This window comes from Macrobrachium nipponense, chromosome 22 (assembly GCF_015104395.2).
Source record: "Macrobrachium nipponense isolate FS-2020 chromosome 22, ASM1510439v2, whole genome shotgun sequence".
NCBI lineage: Eukaryota > Metazoa > Arthropoda > Malacostraca > Decapoda > Palaemonidae > Macrobrachium > Macrobrachium nipponense.
The window spans coordinates 74,199,305-74,214,205 of NC_087213.1; the positions used below are offsets into that span (position 1 = coordinate 74,199,305).

The following is a 14,901-nucleotide window of genomic DNA, read 5'->3' on the forward strand; positions in this document are numbered from 1 at the left end:
AAAAAGCTGCAAGTAAGTTACAGAATTATTGGTTTATATTTTAACCTAGTTCTTGGGTGCTTTCAAATACTGCACGTTGTCAGTTATTTTCTTTTTAACCGTGGGCGTTTCACGCAGAACCCACTGAAGCGAGGGCGGGAGCTATTAAGGAAAAATCGTTTTTCCTCCCTTTTAGAAATTGCGTTTTTGCGGTGTCATTTTCACTGTTGATGTTTGAATTTTAGTTAATATGTAAAGTATTTTTTGAATGCTGTTTTTGTATTTTTGATTCCTCAGAATACACAAGCATTAATTATTATATAGTATTAATATATATATATATATATATATATATATATATATATATATATATATATATATATATATAATATTATATAATACGTAATATATATATATATATAATAACATATTAAGGGAGTGTAGAAAAATGTATATTATACTTATATTGATGCACAATTTTTCGTGAGTAAACCATTTCCCTTGGTATTGGTCATGAAAAGTGTGCATAAATATATGTATAACATTAATTTTATACACTCCCATTATATATATATATATATATATATATATATATATATCTATCTAGATATATATATATAATATATATATATACAATGGGAGTGTAGAAAATGCATGTGTTATACTTATATTTATGAGCAATTTTTCATGAGTAAACCGTTTTCCTTGACAATGGTTAGCTTCAGTAGAAACGAAGTTATTGCCACTTTCAGTTGACAAGGTCCCCAAACATCCAGGATCAGCTGCTCCACATACCGACGCAGAAGGTTCTTAATTCTAGAATATTAAGGCCAATGTGTTCCAACACCTTTCTCTCTCTCTCTCTCTCTCTCTCTCTCTCTCTCTCTCTCTCTCTCTCTCTCTCCTCTCTCTCGTCTCTCTCTAATCAGAAAATGTGCTGCTAAGCACATTCCGACCCATCCACAGTGTGCTGAGTAATAGTAATACAAGATTTGAGAAAAGATACAAGAATTTTTTGTTCAACATGTCTATCATGGATAGACAATGTTATTAAATCAAGATTGAATGTACAAATAGTTGAGGATGAAGAAGAAGAGAGAGGAAGAAGAAGAAGAAAGAAGAAGGAAACGGAAGAGAGAAGTAAACAAAAATGAAATGACAGAAAAAAATAAGGAAAACAAAGAACAAGATAAAAGTATGGATGCAGAGATACTCATTGATACTACATATGAGGCAATAAAGCAGCATACCTACGAAGAAATAAATTAAGATATGACAACAGAAAAGCAAATCCCGAAGAGGCTCTACCCAGATCTACACAATGACGGGAAAGAGGAAAAAATAGACAAGAAAGACAAAATCTGCAACCTTTTGAAAAGAGGGAATTGCAGATTTGGAGAAAGATGTTACTACAAACATCCTAAGATATGTCAAAACTATGAAATATATGGTAAATGTGCATACTTAGATGGATATGGGGATGATTGCAGAGATCTGCATCCCAAAAAAGATATGTAAAACCTAAAAGAAGGAAAAGGATGTAAGTTCGACAAAAAATGCAAATATATGCACCCTGTAGCCATGAATCATAATCAAATAAATAACCAACCAAGTAATAAAATCCAAAATAAGAAAGAAACAAATAAAGAGAGAAATCAAGAATATCAGGTAAAAGAGAAAAGCAAACCACCAATGAGATATGCAGAGGTGTCAGCAAAAAATTTCAAAGCATCAGCTCCGAAATTCTACTCAAGAGATAATAACTGTATTTATTATGCAAGAGGATATTGCAGAAACGGAGAAAATTGCAGATTCAGACACAAAATGAATAATTATGATGAAGGAAGATCAAATATTATGGAAAAGTTGGATTTTTTAATGTCAGAATTTCTGGAAATGAAAAAAAGAACAACATACCAGAACGAGGAAAGAGACATGGGAAAAAAATCCTTATTACTACCAGTATTAAATGAAGGAGAAAACACGCAAACCATCATAGTGATGAATGCGCAGGGTTTAGTTACGAGTAACTCAAAAGAAAAATAGAGTACTTAGAAGAACTAACCCAAATGAAAAGAAAATAGATATAATGAATATAAGTGAAACCTGGTATTCCCAAGAGACTGGGAATGATGATCAAATAAAAGGGTTCCAAACTTATAGATCAGATAGAAAAAATAGGAATCAAGGGGAACCGCAATATATGGGAAAGACAAAAAACAAGGAAAAATATATGAGAAATATAGTAACTCAGAATGTGAACTGATAGCGGTAGAATTTGAATCTGAAAAATTGATGACATAGTAATATATAGACCTCCTAATACTAAAGAGTTTGACTTAATAATTGAAAAATTGGATGATATATGTAGAAATCACAAGGACTGGACTATTCTCCTATCTGGTGACTTCAACTTTCCTTTCGTAGAATGGAAAGAACGAATAGGAGATTGTGGTTGTACTTATACATATAAAAAAGAGAGTAATAGTAGTGCAGAAGATAAGAGGCAATTTGAAAAGCTATTAGATATGCTACTAGAATACAACATTCAACAAATAAATCACCTGCCAACAAGAAAGGAAAACAAAATACTTTTAGACTGTATTTGTGAACGAGATGAATTATGTTTAAAGAAATAATAGTTTATAATGCGAGTATTTCAGACCATAATGTCATAGAATTAACAGTTCATTCCAAAGCAAGTGAAAATAGAGATAAGCAAGAAATGAAAAAAGTGGGAAGGATATGGAAAATACAACTTTCATACAGTAAAAATATAAAATGGTCAGAAATTAATGAAGAATTAAACAAAGATTGGGATAACATTTTCGTAAGTGATGACATAAGGGTAAATACGGAGATATTATATAAAAATAATGGAGAAAATAGTGGAAAAATATATACCGAAGAAGAAAAGTAAAACATCATTCATTGCATACCAAGAGACAGAAGGATCTTGTTCCAGAAAATCAGAAAGTGGAAAAATGGTCTTGCAAAAAAAAAAAATGCATAGAAAGTTATAGAACTAAAAAGTAAGATAGAAAATGCAGAACAAAAGATTATACAATCAAAAGAAAATGAAAAACGGGACTTGGAAGAAAAAACCCTATTAAATATCAAGCAAAACCCCATACTATTATACTCATATGCGAAGAAGATGAATAAAAGAAGAATAGAAATAGGCCCTCTGAGAATTGAAGGGAGATTAACGAATGAAAAAAAGGAAATTTGCAACATACTGGCAGAACGATATAAGAGAGAATTCACCCCTAGAATAGATAATGAAGATAATGATATAGAAGTAAGGGAAGAAAATAGTGAATATTTAGCTGACATAGAAATTAATGAAGCTGATATTGTGCAGGCAATTAATGAAATTAAAATGGAGCTGCTGCAGGGCCGGATGGAGTCCCTGCTATTTTGTTAAAGAAAGTAGTTCATTCTATCGCAAAGCCACTTGCAATATTATTAAGACAAAGTGTAGATACAGGCAAGATTTATGATGAGCACAAATTAGCATATATCACCCCTACTTTCAAAAGTGGATCAAGACTAGAGGCAAGTAATTATAGGCCTGTGAGTCTAACATCACATATTATGAAAGTGTATGAAAGGGTAATGATGAAAAATATTATGAAACATTTAATAAAAAATAATTTGTTTAATAAGTACACAAACCCAACTGTTAGTCCACCGTGAGAACATATTCAAAAATATGAAAAGCGGAAATGAAACAGATGTGGTTTATTTAGACTTTGCAAAAGCTTTTGACAAAGTAGACCATAATATATTAGCAAAGAAAATTAGAAAACACAATATCGTAGATAAAGTAGGAAGATGGTTAAAAGAATTTTTACACAACAGAAAAACAGATAGTTATTGCAAACGATGAGAAATCGGATGAAACCAAGGTAATATCCGGTGTGCCACAAGGTACGGTGCTAGCTGCAATATTGTTTGTTATTATGATTGAAGACATAGACAGTAATGTTAAGGATTCGGTAGTGGTAGTTTCGCTGATGACACAAGAATAAGTAGAGAAATTAACTTGTGATGAAGATAGGAACGCTCTACAAAGAGACCTTAACAAAGTATATGATTGGGCAGAGGTAAATAGGATGGTATTTAACTCTGATAAATTTGAATCAATAAATTATGGAGACAGAGAAGGAAAGCTATATGCATATAGGGGACCTAATAATGAGACAATCACAAATAAGGAAGCAGTTAAAGACCTTGGTGTGATGATGAATAGGAACATGTTATGCAATGATCAAATAGCAATTCTGTTGGCAAAATGTAAAGCAAAAATGGGAATGTTGTTACGGCACTTCAAAACAAGAAAAGCTGAACACATGATTATGCTTTATAAAACATATGTTCGTAGTCCACTTGAATATTGCAATATGATATGGTACCCACACTATCAAAAGGATATTGCACAAATAGAGAGTGTACAAAGGTCCTTTACAGCTAGAATAGAAGAAGTTAAGGACCTAGACTACTGGGAAAGACTACAATCCTTAAAATTATATAGTCTAGAAAGGAGAAGAGAACGCTACATGATAATTCAGGCATGGAAACAGATAGAAGGAATAACAGAAAATATCATGGAACTAAAAATATCAGAAAGAGCAAGCAGAGGTAGATTAATAGTGCCCAAAACTATACCAGGAAAAATAAGGAAAGCACACAGGACATTAATCCACTACGCACCAGCATCGATAATGCAGCGTCTATTCAATGCGTTGCCAGCTCATCTGAGGAATATATCAGGAGTGAGCGTAGATGTGTTTAAGAATAAGCTCGACAAATATCTAAACTGCATCCCAGACCATCCAAGATTGGAAGATGCAAAATATACCGGAAGATGTACTAGCAACTCTCTGGTAGACATTAGAGGCGCCTCACACTGAGGGACCTGGGGCAACCCGAACGAACTGTAAGGTCTGTAAGGTAAGGTCTGTAAGGTCTCTCTCTCTCTCTCTCTCTTCGTTTCTCCCAATGCCCCATCCAAACCTAAACCTCATTCGTCCCCAGCATAATGTCTCCGGTCTTCTGTGTTACCTAAATACTGATAAATCTTTGCTTCTATGGTGACGTTTTCTCCATTTGGTCTTGGTGTTTCTGCATTTATTGCCTCCTTTTCTTTAATACCATGTGCGCACCGGAAACAATTGATTTTCATAGCTTCCGGTTTTTTTTTTTTTTTTTTTGTGTCATGTAACTTCCCTTGATATGAACAACAGTTCCTTCATACTTTCCAACATTTTCCTCAGCCACACTCTTCTGAAGCTTTTGCAGGGACCCAGCTACCTTCGTAGTTTCGGCCTCTAAATATTCGCCATCATCCCAAATACTTCTACATATATAATTTACTTCCTTGCATTTTTCTACCGTCCATATTCACATTCATTGCTCCTTCTTCTTGGCTTCTATTTGCCCTCCTGCGTTTACTCTTGCTATAGTAGATTCACATTAACCGTGCATCTAATGTCTAGGACACTCCCTTACGATGCTCCTGATTGGCTGTTGATAGGCCAATCACAGGGCTGGAAACTCTCAGACTTTCTCGAGAGTTCACATGGGTAGTATCTATGCCCCACCTCTCCTGAGGAATGCTTTTGAAAGACGTATCCCTCAGGGGAGGTGGAAGATAGATCCTACCCATGTAAACTCTCGAGAGAGACTGAGAGTTTCCAGCCCTGTCATTGGCTTATCAACAGCCAATCTGGAGCGTCGTAAAGGACTGGCCTAGACATCAAATGCACGGTTGATTTGAATCTACCATAACTCTCAGCTTTCCTACAAACATTTCCAGAGCCTTTCACCCATCTCTGAAGTTTATGTTTTTTTTAATACTGGTGTACACTTTTGAATGTTTAACAGTTAGTTCTGAACAGCTGCTCAAGATGTTCGTTGAACTTGACCGAAGTTTAAGTGTCCTTCCCCTGGGGTGAGATGATGAACCTTCGATTCTTATCATAAACAGGGTTGAATTAAGGGCATTTCTTCTTGTCAGTAAATTTTTGCTCCCGTGGGGGTTTAGCGCCGTCAGTGATGCACTGTAGGCATTACTTAAGTTCTTTGCTGGGTCCCTTCGGCCCTTAGCTACAGCCCCCTTTCATTCCATTTACTGTGCCTCCATTCATATTATCTCTTCCATCTAACTTTCCACCCTCTCCTAACAATTGTTTCGTAGTGCAACTGCGAGGTTGTCCTCCTGTTACACCTTTGTAACCTTCTACTCTCAATTTTCGTTTCAGCGCTGAATGACCTCACAGATCCCAGCGCTTGGCCTTCAGCCTAGATTTTAATATTCAATTCAGTTACCTTTTGCTTTCCTCAGATTGCACCTTTCATACCTTACCTTGTCTTTATACGCCCTACCTTGGTGCTGTAAGCGATGCCAACGAGAATGATTCAAATGCAGCAGCCCCCCCCCCCCCCCCCACACACACACACACACAAAGGCCTCGTTGAGAGTGTAAACTTCACAGTAAATTGTTTTAGTCCCTCTGACTTTCACCTTTATTTAATTCTGGCGTTCCCAAAGTTTCGTGTTTTTGACGCCCAATTCTTTCTGCTCTTACGAAGTAGATTTCTCGTCACTTGGTAGGACAGATTGTCAGTCCATATCCCACGGGATTGAGCCACATATTTTGATGCTTTCTGCTGGCCTCGATTTCTTTTGTATGCGTGTGACTTGAAAATTGGGGAATTCAAACTCGCCACCTTTGGTGCTTTCATGGCATAAATCGTACGAATGCCGTTTGTGTATACATTTTTTCTTTTTCCCTGATCTCGTGTAAATATGTATTTCTGCGGAATATCCTTTGTAAATACTCTGGTTGTCCGCACAAACATTTCATGCTTAAGATTGAAATAGTAGCTCTTTGCTGACTTTTCTTATAATTCTGAAGAATTGTAGCTTTCCCCGAAGGAAGAGAAAATTACCGTTGAAGCTTGTTTTAATAGCCACGCAATTCCACAATATTTTCTTGACAGTTGCACAGCGAGACGGAATATTTATTTGGATGGACTCAGCGGTCCATCTTTACTAGAGAAAAATGTGGAAGAGTTTGCTGAGGTGTCGTGAAAAAAAATTGTCCGAAGACACGAATATCTAGGGTAATGTGCAAAGTTGGGGTACGAACTTGTTTGGGAAAATTATGGCTTATCCTCTTTTTTATGTGTTTTCTTGTCACTTGAATTGGACAAGTATTGTCACGCTGCCATTAATAAATTGCAGGAGATACATAGAGGTAAACACCTTTCTAAAATACAATGGATAACAATGTTCATATGTGCATTTTATTGGCATCCAAGTACTATAGTATACAGTCACTCATATAAGTTCATGAATGTCCGGGTGTTTGGGAGAGATTTCCATTTTACCCCTTTCTGGATGACAGGTGTCTGGGAGTGCGAAACTGTCCAAACGATATTCAACTTTCTGCTGTAGAAAGTTTCGGTGTGTGCCCGTCTTACGTCATCATACAGACCCGTTGTCCAGAAAGGGGTTGGATGGAATTCAGCTTTATGCCTGGAGACATCCATGAACTTATACGAGTGACTATACATCAGTTTGAACTTTACTTTAGAGAGCCGTGTACTACACGTCAGCTTCAATAAGATAGAATGTAGCAGTGAGGAAAGTGTAAGAGATAGGAGCCATTGCAACGGTCAAGACGCACAACGTTGACACCATTATTTGACTTTTGTCAGTTGACAGATTGAAGTATTGAAAGGATGAGACTCTTTCTCACTCATTGTGTTGAACATGACATGTGACTCTCTCTCTCTCTCTCTCTCTCTCTCTCTCTCTCTCTCTCTCTCTCTCTCTCTTTCTTACGCTTGATACCAAACTCACCGCCGTAGTGGGGTATTGCCGCCAGCGCAACACTTGAAGTGCACTGTAGGCATTACTTAAGGGTCTTTGCAGCGCCCTGCGACCCCTAGCTGCAACCTCTAACATTCCTTTTAGTGTACCTTTGTTCATATTATTTCCATCCGACTTTCTACCCTTTCTAATGATTTTGTGTCGTAAAGCAACTGCGAGCTTTTCCTCCTGTTATGTCATTGAAACCGTGTCAATTTCTCTTTCATCGCTGAATGACCTCCTGGGTCCCAGCGCTTAGCCTTTGGCCTAAATGGCATATTCTGTTCTATTCGATACCAAACTCAAGTGACCTCAAATTATGGGAGTTTCAAGTTAATGTGAGTGAAAGTGTCAACATGCCAACATATCCGTCCTACAATGAGAAAGTCTTTCTTTCTCGCAGTGGGACCAACTCCCCTCCCTCCTTTGTGCTTCTTCTTTTGTATATTTCTCGTCAACAGTCTTCGTGTCATTTCCTTTCCCGCATCCTCGTGTCCCAGTTTCTTGTGAATATTTCTGTCTTATTTTCCTCAAGTAACTCTTCTTTCTTAGGATTTTGCATCGACCGTTTATATCAACATTATTTTATCTGAAAGATTCATTTACTCTTTATTGTTTCGGTATCTACAAAAGTATTTTTTGCACCAGATTGTTTCTTTATCACTGTACTTGTGTATATATTCTATATATATATATATATATATATATATATATATATATATATATATATATATATATATATATATATAAAGAAAGTTAATTCTGAGATATATAAATCTCAGAATTAACTTTCTTTCTACAGTGATAATCCGACGTAAGATTTGAATAAGAAACTTTTTCTCATGATGGTAAACGAGAGAGAGAGAGAGAGAGAGAGAGAGAGAGAGAGAGAGAGAGAGAGAGAGAGAGAGAGAGAGATTTAGGTTGAAAGGAAAACTTTAAGCAGTTTTAGAATCACAAGGAAATGAAAGGAGCAAAATACAAGAAAACGTAAAATGAAAACTAACATGAAGACAGTGAATAGGAAAAAGAGCGCATTGTCAGAAAAGGAACAGAAAAGAGAGAAAATAGGAAAAGGAGACAAACATTGAACTTGACCTTTCCCGACGAACGATCGCCGCGATGTTCAGGAAATTTCACCAACCTACAAATAATGGAGCGATTTCTCTGGAATCTTACACCGGACGGGATTTTGCAATGGCTGACGGTCGGTGTATCAGATATCCAGATTCAGTTTTTTTTTTTTTTACTTATGATTCGAATAAGATCAACGATTTATCGGAACAACTCTTTCTGGGACTATTACACACTTACTTCCGTTCGTCAGGGTCAGCTCCTATTGCACCGTTAAGTGGAGTTGGAAATGCTTAGTTGAGAGAAGGATATTTCACGAAGGATTTTGTTTTTTAAGCCCCTGTTATAAGTCGTTTTATATCCTTCATTTTTTCGAGTAGAGGAGAATGATATCATTTGAAGTGTTGCCCTCGAAATATTGTTATATCTCGTACTACAGGCTAATTTGCAGTCTCTCTTTTGTATTTCCAAACACGTAAAAAAATGCGCCGGAGGCAACGGGGTTTCTGTACAGCGCATAATGCTGTATGAAACCTTCGGCCACGGCTCATGAAACTTTCATCCACATCCCGGCGGTGACCTGTGTTGGCACCTATTACGCTGACAGGCTCATGATCATGGCTAATTTTAACCTTCAATAAAATAGAAACTACTGAGGCTAGAGGTCTCCAATTTCCTATGTTTGATGATTGGAGGATGGATGATCAACACACCAAATTGCAACCCTCTAGCGTCAGTAGTTTTTAAGATCTGAAGCCGGACGAGCAGACAAAGAGACATCTCGATAGTTTTCTTTTACATAAAACTTGAAAGTAGGGAAAATTTGGCATTTAAAGCGTTGCCTTCGATGGATTCCACATTCCTTACACAATTTCAATCCTTTATTGATTTAGAGGAAACAGGAGATTCTAGCTTGCAAGATGTTCCCGCGATTTCTGTTTCTCGAGTTAAGAAACCGAATAGTGAAAAGTATACTTGCGTTTCTTCCCGTGCCTTCGCCATTCGCTGGGAAGAAATACTCGAATGCTCGATTTCTTGGAAAGAGAATATAAATGCTTTTGCCCTTTCAAGGGGTGCCATTATTTTCTGTGATTGTGGTGCTGAGTGCGCAGTAATTACACATCACTGTGTGTGTGTGTGTGTGTGTTTAACGCCCTGTGTTATCATCGTGCTTATTTCCGCGTTTGTGATTTTCCGGGAACACTAGAAAGAAAAAGTACCCAAGAACGCGATGATGAAACTCTCTCTCTCTCTCTCTCTCTCTCTCTCTCTCTCATATAAAATGATAGTTCTGATATTTCGACTGAATAGGTTGGCTGGAATATTTTGCGACAGCTTTTGTTCGTAGGAATCACGTATTTTTAATTAAGGATACGGAATGACTTTGTTTAATCATTACCGATACTTTTATCTTCTCTGACCAAAATTAAGGATAAAAATGGCGAAAGAATGAATAATTATGATGGTAGTAGTGACACAGTAGAAGCATCGTTGACAATGATGTTGATGTAAGAAAAACTACTAAGCTAATAGTAATAATAATAATGATATCATTATTGTTGATGTTGTTGTTGTTGTTGTTGTTGTATTTTATAGTAACCTCATAAGCGCTAGGAACTGGCTTTATTGCGGATTAAGAACTTTGATGTTTCTCGTTTGAAAATGTAACAGTGTTTCTTCCCTGTTAGTATTAATGTGATTAAAATAGTTCCGGTAGTGTTTTGCAGATATCCTTTCAGCGACGGATGTCTCTAGGAAGGTCCTTGGATCTCTCTCTCTCTCTCTCTCTCTCTCTCTCTCTCTCTCTCTCTCTCTCTCTCTCTCTCTCTCCTTCCTCGGTTTCTTGTGCTTCATTCTTGCTCGAGTTCTCCCTCTCCTCAATCTCCGCAGAAGGCAAAGCAGACTCTGTTTTTCTTTTGCAATCCATTATTAAATTCTCATCTTTTTTCTGCATTTTTCACTCGAAGCGAAACTACATTTTGAACTCGCCGTTCTAATCCTTTTTGTAATGACTCATCTCTCTTATCAACTCCATCATTATTCCAAGTTATTATCCCTCTTTACTTATGTGTATGCCCTAATTATCTTTTCCACCTGACCTACTCTCTTCCTCTGTCTTCCTGTGTGGCTAGTTTTTATTTCCATTTATTTTTGAGCTATTTCCTTCATGGATGAATTCGGTAACGTTTCATTTGTTAATCCTTGTGCTGACTGTATATGTATACGCATATTACACACACACACGCATATATATATATATATATATATATATATATATATATATATATATATATCATATATAATAATATATATATATATATATATATATATATATATATATATGATATATATATATATATCTATATATTATGGTAAATCAAAGTGGTATAATATTGTCGCGAAAAATAGTAGGTTCGCTAATCTTGGCATGATCCAACTTTTGTATTTGATTATGTATCATTTTTCTTATTTTTCCTTTGCACATTTTGATATACGAAAAGGTTTCTTGTTTTTGATAGACGACCTTTCGTGCCCTCTGACTCGCCAATTAAAATTTTTTTTCTTACTGTAGTTAACTTCAAAGCGTACTTCCCTTCCTATCCCTTCTGTCCCAATTCTTTTCGTACCCTTTCTGGTTATTTGCCTAACTCAATTTCAGGCTTTACTTCTATCCGCACCCTTCCCCACGTTCATTTATCTGCCTTCCCCGGTTACCTAACTTCCTGTAGGGGTCTGTGTGTGAGTGCGTTCGCCAGCTTCTCTCATTTAGCCTTCTCCCCCCCCTCCCTCCAAGGTGTAACTTCCTTCCTGTTTATAAGCGCAACATTAAAGATCCTCGTAAAGGTTTTAAAGAAAAACTTGAAGACTTTTTTGTGTGTGTTTTTTTTTATCGAGGCTCAAAGCGACCTTCAGCGTGACTTACTATTTCCTTCATATGGAGTCTCTCATATTTTCACGATTGGGCAGCACTATTATGAAGGATAGACTACTCGTGACCAGTCGTTACAGATTGAAGCGGAAATGGAACTTTCATTAGTTAAAGAAACCATTTGAAGCGGAAATGAAACTTTCATCAGCTAAAGAAACCATTTGTAAATATATATATTTCTACATACACAGGAATGAATTATCGAGCACTAGAATTACGTATCTTTTTAACATGTGTATTTAATTGTGTGAATATTATGTAAGTTTTTCTTGAGGTAATTGAGGAATCTTAAATTACTGCTTCTGTCAACAACTTTATTCTATTTCCTGACTGTGAATGATTATACACCATAGAATCGGGATATTTTAATAAGCGAAAATGGAGACTTACAATGCCAATATATGTGCGGTCATTTTGTATGTATGTAGTACCACTGGTGGTCGCTCTAGTCACGAGTGTTAAGGGTTTATACGAATTCCTCGACAGTGAAAAGAAATTCAATCCCCCGAAAATGGCTTTGTATCGTTAAGTCCTAGGTAATTAATTTCGCTTTCATTCTCCGTCTACGTTATTTTGTTATTTCCCATTTTCGTAAGTTACGGTTACGCATCTGGTGCTTTATGGTTTAAGCTCCCATTATCGCATTATTTATCATCATTATTTTTTGTTGTTTTTGATGTCAGTACATTCCGCAATAACATCCATTACTTAAGAGATTGATGAGAAGTATTACGAATAAAGTCACCCATTGAATTACTATAATAAATAAATGGCATCAAGAAAAAGAAACTTTAGCAAATCGGATCTAATAACTTTAGACAATGAACTTTCCAAGTGCTGCTAAAGAAAGAGCACAGACTCTATAGGAACGACAAGGATTGTCTGATACTCAGAATCAAAATATAAAAGCAGTTCTTTGCTGTCCGTCACTTGGAGACAGAGGAGACGGAAGTGTAATAACTCAGTTTGTAGAAGAGGCCTTATGGGCGATAAGTCTAAGAGAGTATAAAAGTTACCTCGAACAAACCTTGACCCCTTTCCTTAGTAACCGTAGGGGGATAGTGCCATCAGTGCACCTCACGCGGTGGACTGTATGCGTTACTTAAGGTTTTTTGCAGCGCCCCTTCGGCCCCTATAGCTGCCAAACTTTTCCTTCCTGTTACTGTACCTCCATTCATTATCTTTCTTCTATCTTGTTATCCCCCATCTCCTAACCATTATTTCGTAGCGCAACTGCGAGGTTTCCTTCCTGTTACAACCTTTCAGACATAATACCTACCCCTAATTTCCTTTCCAGCACTGAATGACCTTATAGGTCCCAGTGCTCGACCTTTGGCCTGAACTCTATATTCCATTCCATTCCATACCTTTACTTGGAACCCACCATATTATTCCTTTACTTCCCAATATTCGTTCCCGAGTCCTTACCTCCCTATTTGACCCACATATATTCCATTCCATTCCATACCTCTATTTGGAACCCACATATATTCCATTCCATTCCATACCTCTATTTGGAACCCACATATATTCCATTCCATTCCATACCTCTATTTGGAACCCACATATATTCCATTCCATTCCATACCTCTATTTGGAACCCACATATATTCCATTCCATTCCATACCTCTACTTGGAACCCACATATATTCCATTTCCATTCCTAACCTTCCTAATTTTGGAACCCCATCTATTCATTGGTTCCCATACCTCTAAACTTGGAACCCCACTATTCCATTCCATTTCCATACCCTCTACTTTGGAACCCACATATAGTTGTTCCTTCCATTACCTCTACTTGGAACCCCATATATTCCTTCCATTCAATACCTTCTATTTGGAAACCCACATATATTTCCATTCCTTCCATACCTCCGTAGTTTGGAACCCACATATATTCCATTCCATTCCATAACTCTACTTGGAACCCACATATATTCCATTCCATTCCATACCTCTATTTGGAATCCACACAATGCTTAATATTTGTCGTGGCAGAATGCTGTGATCAAATGGAAAATGATACAACGGCCCGAGTTCAAGGAAAGGAGTTAGATAACTGTTTAAAACTCGTGGGAAAATCAATTTGGATTTTCTCGACCAGTGCAAGTTTTTCATTTTTATTCGTGCCCCAAGAACACAAAGACTTAATCTGGTTGAGGAGCGATCACCTATACTTATTCGTTATTATTTAAGAAATCAAAGTATATTTTCAGTTACCAGAAGAATTTGTGGCCCGATCGGAAAGTTTTATGGGGTTTTCTTCCAGGTAGGTCATCTCGGTGTGAATTTTTTTTTTTTTGCACAATTGTTATTCATCGGAGAAGCAAAAGATGCAGTTGGTGGAAAAATGGCTTTGACTGACATTCAGGTTCCTGGCGCTTCCCTTTCTTGTGATGCTAAATTTATAGCTGATGTTCGAACATGCAAAATTGGACGATTTCTTCCCGTCCAGTTTGTGATTTGTAGAAGACAATGTTGGGTATTATTATTATTATTATTATTATTATTATTATTATTATTATTATTATTATTATTATTATTATTATTATTATTAATGGAAGCAGCATAGCAACAGTACTACTAGTAGAGTGTTGGGTATTATTATTTTTATTTTATTATCGGAAGCAGCAGCAGCAGCAACATTGCTACTACTACTACTACTACTGTAGTAGTAGTAGTAGTAGTAGTAGTAGTAGTAGTAGTAGTAGTAGTAGTAGTAGTAGTAGTAGGTGTTTATTTCAGCAGTAACAGTACACATTGATTTTAAATTTAACTTCCGGAAATGGAAAGGGTAATATCTAAACAAGCGAAGGAATTGAAAGTTAGTTCACGAGGAACAGGCATTTCGAATAAGCCCTCGTCGTCTTTGAAGTGATACAAAACAGAATTCCAGAGCCTCTGTCTCTCGATCGATGTGGCGAGTCTTCGTCGCGTGTCCCGCTCCATGATTGCGCCTTCAACCCGCCACGCGAGGTTGGGGTGAAACCAAGATACCTTGGGTGAAACTGTGGTGGGTGAGTTTCTTGTCTTAAT

The 14,901-nt window shown here is 36.8% G+C and overlaps 1 protein-coding gene across 6 annotated transcripts in view; it reads left to right on the forward strand.

Moving 5' to 3' along the window:
* Positions 1-14,901, forward strand: part of LOC135198809 (nocturnin-like) — a 95,142-nt gene that overhangs the window by 44,486 nt on the left and 35,755 nt on the right. The window lies entirely within an intron of this gene.